We start from the raw sequence: 6,193 nt of genomic DNA, 5'->3' as shown, positions 1-6,193 counted from the left end.
ACTGAGATTCAAATTTTGAATGGCTAAAATGGCAGATGCAGTCTTGGAGTTCGGCTAGCAGCTCCGTTTTTGCACGTGCAAACTTTTTGTGAAGCACCAAAGTGTTGTTTTGTCCTTTATATCTCACAAGTAGAAGAAAACAGATTCATAAAAGTCGATTTTTCTGAACACGACCTGCAGTCTCATTAATACTAAACATTGAGCTGCCACGTAATGACAAAAATATTTGCTCACATTCAAGACAAAAAATTGATTATTTCACCATATTTACCATCTTGTCCCGGTTCATTTCCATCACACTAACTTTAATCTGAAAAGGAAAATTGTGAAAAAATTCCCAGATTCTGTGTATGCTCTACTTTCGCACTCGCATGCCTATTGCCATGTCTCACACTCACAATCACAACAAACACCACACAAGCAGTCTCTCAACAAATAAGTGAATAAACACAGGCATGCCTAGCTGTGAGCCACAGACATTGATCCTCGTTGCAGTGTGTGTGAATGTGATTTATTTACAAGGCACTTGTCCCACCACATAGATTGTATTGCCTAAACAGGAGAGACGGAATCAATCAGGGCGGCATCGACAGCAGCCAGGGGGCGAATCTTGCGTGCAGTCCACCCGCATCACATAACACAACTCTGCAGCTCGGTCTCTTCTTACAATGTACATGTTCACAAACACACAAGCAGCAATGGCAATAGCCAGCATATGGATGGGATAGGAGAGGATCAATCCTCATCACATTTATTCTTTTCTTAGAGACCAAGTATGTAAGCAAGTGTAATGATTATCCCTCAATAGGCAGTTGAGTGACAATTTGCACTTAATCCTCATCACAACAGGTCTGAGCAAGTGATATATGCTTTTCATACTTAATACCAACCATACATAGTTGCAGTCATGTATACTAAACGCTGTGAATATGTTCTCTTAAATTGTAAGAAACTGTATCATGTAATTCTCATTGAGGCTTGGAAGGGCCATGCATTAGTTTGGGATCTCGTTCTGCCTGCTGATGACAATGATGGATGACAAGTTAGGAGATCCCCAACAATGCATGCTCCTAATGTCATCTATCCAACAGTTGTTGAAGCATTCCATGGAAAGCTACCATGATAAACCCAACCAGACTTTACCCAAATTTCCGGCAGCCCACGTACTTAAATTGCTCCCTCGTATCAAGATTAATGTTGACATTTTTGTCTGCACAACTAAAAAGAAGTCAGCTGAGCTTGAGAAAGTTCCAAGAAATTCCACAAAAGGTATTAGTGTAGCGTGTGTCATTGTATTTCAAAATTTGTAGTGGCATCAAATCTTTGTGCTCAAATAATGCCTTGCACAGAAAAACCAGGCTTGACATACGATAGGAAAATCCCTCGAGCAGTGGTTTTCAAACTTTCTACAATAAGTATCACCTGAAAAATATCATTTGCTCTCCAAATATCGTCAACTTTAAAATGGAGTAAGCCCTAAGTGTTCATTAAAAAACGAAAAAAATATTTATTATTGTACTGTAAGCAAGTGCAACATCATTATTCACAATTTGAACAGTAACACTGCACATTAATATAAAGGATTAAATTAAAAACATATTGCACTTAAAAGTAAAAAAAGAAATTGTACATCCTACAGATTTCTACAGCAGAAAATTATTGTATTGTACTTAAAAGTGAAATACTTAAAGAAATGACTCCTTAAAAAGTAAAATATGTGCTGTGCATGAATGTAAAATACTGGATTTTAAAAATGTATATGCATGCAGACTGCATAGGTAGAAGCTTCACTCGAATATTTCACGTTATTATATGTTAATTTTCTTTTTCACTTATTAGGTGTAACAAAAAACAAACTCCACCCATGCGCAGAGTTAGTATGCGCTTTGCACCAGACTTACGGCCAGAACAAAAATATGGTCCTCAGTGTTCAGAAATAATAAAACAACCTCCCAAGTGGGAAAGCACCTCTGGTTGAGGCTGGCGGCATAATTACTTGTTCAGAGATGTCTGAGGATCAAAGCCACAAAGTGCAACTATGACATCACATACCCTTTTTGCTGTTGGCCAGTGTGTTCTGCACAAGGCCGAGTTGCGTCTGACCCTTCTCGATAAGCGGAATCCAACCACAGAGCGACAGCAAACTTCTTTTCAAACACCCACATCCCTTCTGATACACGCCACAGTGGCAGCCATGTGTATTGAATTTTAGACCATTCCTGAGGGTATCCTGTCCTTATCAGGGGTCAGATAAGCTCATTTCATAAGCCCTCCACCACCTCCATGGGACTACCAACGGGACCTTGTGCTGACAAGAGCTGACCTTTTTTTTCGAGTGTTTGTGGTTGAAGGAGAGTCGAGAAGGCATGTTTGCGGTTGACTGAAACTTTCTAGAGGCAATCGTCTAATATACAGCCCTTAGATTAGAGAACCACAAACGAGACAACCTTCAAATTGTTTGAAGGGGAGTACTCTGTGCAGTGAGTAACAGTCCTGATAGCAAAAATGAAAAAGTGTCCTTGGACTCAGGGGACTGTGAGTTAAACTCACTATTACTTTATTGTTATTTTTTTATGCTTTTTTTGAAGATGGGGCACCCCAAGAGCCCAATTTCTATCAAGTAGCCAAAGGATCCTATTCTCATGCACCATACCATGTGAGGGCCCAGAAGGGATTTCCGACTGACAAGCCCAGAGTGAGATACTGGCAGCACAACAGAGCACTCATAATTGGCCCCTATTCATTTTCTCAAGGATAATCCTCGCCTCGGTTGAGCCTTTTCTACTTTTTGCGTCATTTTGGCTCTTATGTTTACATAAGGTATGTATCGCATTCTCCTCCCCCTTGGTCTTTTGCGTCGTAGTTAATACCCGGCATGTGTGTTTGAACGTGCGTCTGAGGATTTCGCTCTTTACTGGAGCTGCTCCGACTCAAAAGCTGAGGTGACAAAGGCCGAGTGAATGTCTGACTCACAGGCAACTGTCAGCATTCAATGGGCTGGATTAAGACGGAACGTAGTACCCAACGCAGACTGACATGTTGACATGTTCTACTAAGTGCATTTCAAGGTGGATTTAGCCTGTTTGCTCCATTGTAGAGGAACATAAGCGATACAAATGCTAAATGGCTTGCCTATTCTTGAGATTTGGACTGACATTGGGTGACGGAGGCTGCTGTGGATCCCAAAGAGGTTCAGGGGTTTCAGAGAGCCATCCTTAACCAAACAAACATACTGGAATTTCTGCCATTGTTGGTGCACAGAGTTGAGTGACAGGGCCGCATAGCAGAGGAACCTGTCAGCAGAGACGAGTCGGGGTCAAAGTGTGACCACCCCTGGCGACACAGCTTCATATGAAGGCAAACGTGTGAAGCGCGAGTTAAGATTACCTGTACTATTCCTTGAACACGTTTTGCGTTCATAGTGTTGACCATTTTCATCGCACTCTTCATTTCGTAAATCTGAGGTGATTTAAATAGCACAGTAATCATGCTACGGAGCAAATCCTGCACTGATGGGATAACAACTGCCAAAGAGCACATGTTAGGTTATTTATTATTTGAGTTGAGCAATTTCTCATCAAAGCATAAGAACGTCTCGTGGTTTTACTGGGAATAAAAAGGGGGGATAATTCTTGTAAATCACTTTCCTGGAAGTCTAATAATGAAACAGTCCAGCATGGATCAGCCATTTGATCACATTTGGTTTGAACCTCACTCATGCTATATAGCTGTCCACACAGCCTACGCTATACTAACATAACTAGAGCTTCTTGGACAAAATGGATTCTAAAATAATGATTTTTCCAGAAACAACGCAATGCTACCCAAAAAGTATTCTTTCTGCACTACAGTGATTCTAGTATCATGTGCGCATATTTTTACAAGTATTACATACACTCTGATTCCATGATTGAACTTCGTGTTGAGCTGTTAAACTTGTGAAATGAAAAAAATGCTCCCTAAAGGGCAACTTTTTTTTTTTTTTTTTTTTAAAGTAATTCTCCATACAGTAAACCTTTTTTACTTTTCCTTTTTTTTTGGTTGGAAAAATGTCAGACATAAATTATAGTATACAAAATGATTTAATGAAATGAAATATTTTATGTATTCATGGAATATGGTAATTATCGATAAACAATAATGGAGACAGAAGCACACTGTGTAAAGGCATGCACACACACAATCAATGAGTGGACCTCACAACTTTAATGTGGACGCGTTGCATTCCAGTGTTGTCATGACTACACATATACATTATGCATCACAAAGCTTTCATGGAAAATATGACTTCTCTTTCTACAACTTTTGAAGTTTAAGTTGGCAGCCAGGAGATATCAGCCCTGCACTCCCCAGTTTTGATTTTTAGTGCAGGCCATCATTAGCTGGCTACCTGAAAGTAGAACCCCGCTCCCCCATGCAGTTCAGACTCGGCTCACCATTTGTGTGTTTGGATGACAGAGACCAATCAACAAAGTTCCGTTCGCCTCCAATTAAAAATACTTTGAATACAAATTCATGTTGTGCATGAAAAGGATGGTAAAAATCAAACAGACATTAAGGTTACATTGACAGACTGAATGACTTCCCTTCCATTGCTTTTGTCCTAACCTGGCGTCTGTGAGGTGCCTTCTTAAGCATGTGAATATCAGAACAAATACCGGCACAGTGCCGTGTTGCTTTGCTGGGTTCAGTGGCCATACTGTAGTTACCTGCTTCATCCAAAACCCAGTGGGCCCCTGCCGTGCGGCAGCAGAGCATGTGAGCCCTCTGTCCTCAGAGTGATGGAGTCAAGCTGTTCCTGCTGAGCGGAGGTCAGGGTTCTTCAGTCAGCACTCGGGCTCGGAACAGAGCACACAGGAATCACCCCCACCCACCCCATCCTTCCACAACCCAGCTGAAACTCAGCTCATACTCTCCCAGGCCAGGTCCAAATAAACCTGGTAGCCTGCTCTCTTTTTTTTTCCATTGCCAGGCACGCTGTCACTCCCCTCATCGGTATCATTAATCAGACGGGGCAGATTAAAAATAAACGACACCCACCATTTCGGTCCCCAAATTTGCAGAGCCACTCGGTTCAGTCTCAACTCCTCCTTCTGTCTAATACGGTGCGTTGAGGATGTCCAGTTCAGTCAGCAGGCTAAACATTTGAGCTCTTTGGCAAACTCTTTTATCTGCTTTTACAGCTATTGATATAAACAACTTAGCTTATCTCAGAAGGTGATGACTACTGAGCGTGAACCTTCCATCCATGTAAATACACGAGATAAGGCTCAGCGGTTGGAGCACGAATAAATCCAGTCTACTCTCTAACTTTAACAAAACGCATATCACTTGTGGGGATTAAGGGAATTAAACCTACAAGACAAATGTATTGGAGCTTAGGTTTTATCAAGTGACAACTTTATCCTTACTTCTCCACTCTGGAAGAAAAAAATAGCAGGCAATAGTGCCATCTTTGGGTAACACCGAGTACTACAGCTGTTACAGGGATGCCCATAGAGCATTGCATGCTCAGCCTTCACAAGTTTAACGTTCGGTATTGTTTCATCTTGTGTCAAGAAGAGGTTTCTAAACCATCCGAGAGGTCCGTCTCTCTGCTCAAGTCTTTCAAGGATGCCTGACCAACTTCCCAACGACTGTTTGTGTCTGTCCATGGGAAACGGGGCGGTGTCGCTGCGACGACGGCCTCGGGGCCATCCATCAGTGTCATAGAGGGCGGAGTGGAGGGGGCTTATGGTATGTGTCACCTTAAAGACTAATGGACAGGAAGTACAACCACAGAAACAACAATATTTGTTGAATATATTTTCAGAAAAATGTTAGAACCTGCTCTGTGTTTCTTGCATAATTTCAACGACACCCTGAGAACAGCGTTTCATCCTGATTTATGAGCCTTTCCTTCAAAAGACTCTCGGCAATCGAGGTTTTCAAAAACCTGATTTGGAGAATTTCCACTTGCAAACATTCAAAATATTGGTGAAGTTTAAAAAAGAAAAAGAAAAATCTCATAGCATCCTCGTAATAGACACTTGACCACTAATAGTTCGTGAGTGGCATAGCATCAACCACATTTCAATAGATGTGGGGAGGGAACAAACTGACAAGAAAGAGCAGGCTAAACCATAATTATAATTTGGACCTAACCTATTTTTCGATCCTGTGTGCTTAATGTTCAGAGACCGGGACTTTAACC

Source organism: Idiotropiscis lumnitzeri, chromosome 1 (genome assembly GCF_059441095.1).
Source record: "Idiotropiscis lumnitzeri isolate Australia: NSW breed Sydney's pygmy pipehorse chromosome 1, RoL_Ilum_1.0, whole genome shotgun sequence".
In the NCBI taxonomy this organism is placed as follows: domain Eukaryota; kingdom Metazoa; phylum Chordata; class Actinopteri; order Syngnathiformes; family Syngnathidae; genus Idiotropiscis; species Idiotropiscis lumnitzeri.
The sequence above is the reverse complement of the archived record's forward strand: the minus strand, read 5'-3'. Positions refer to the sequence as shown.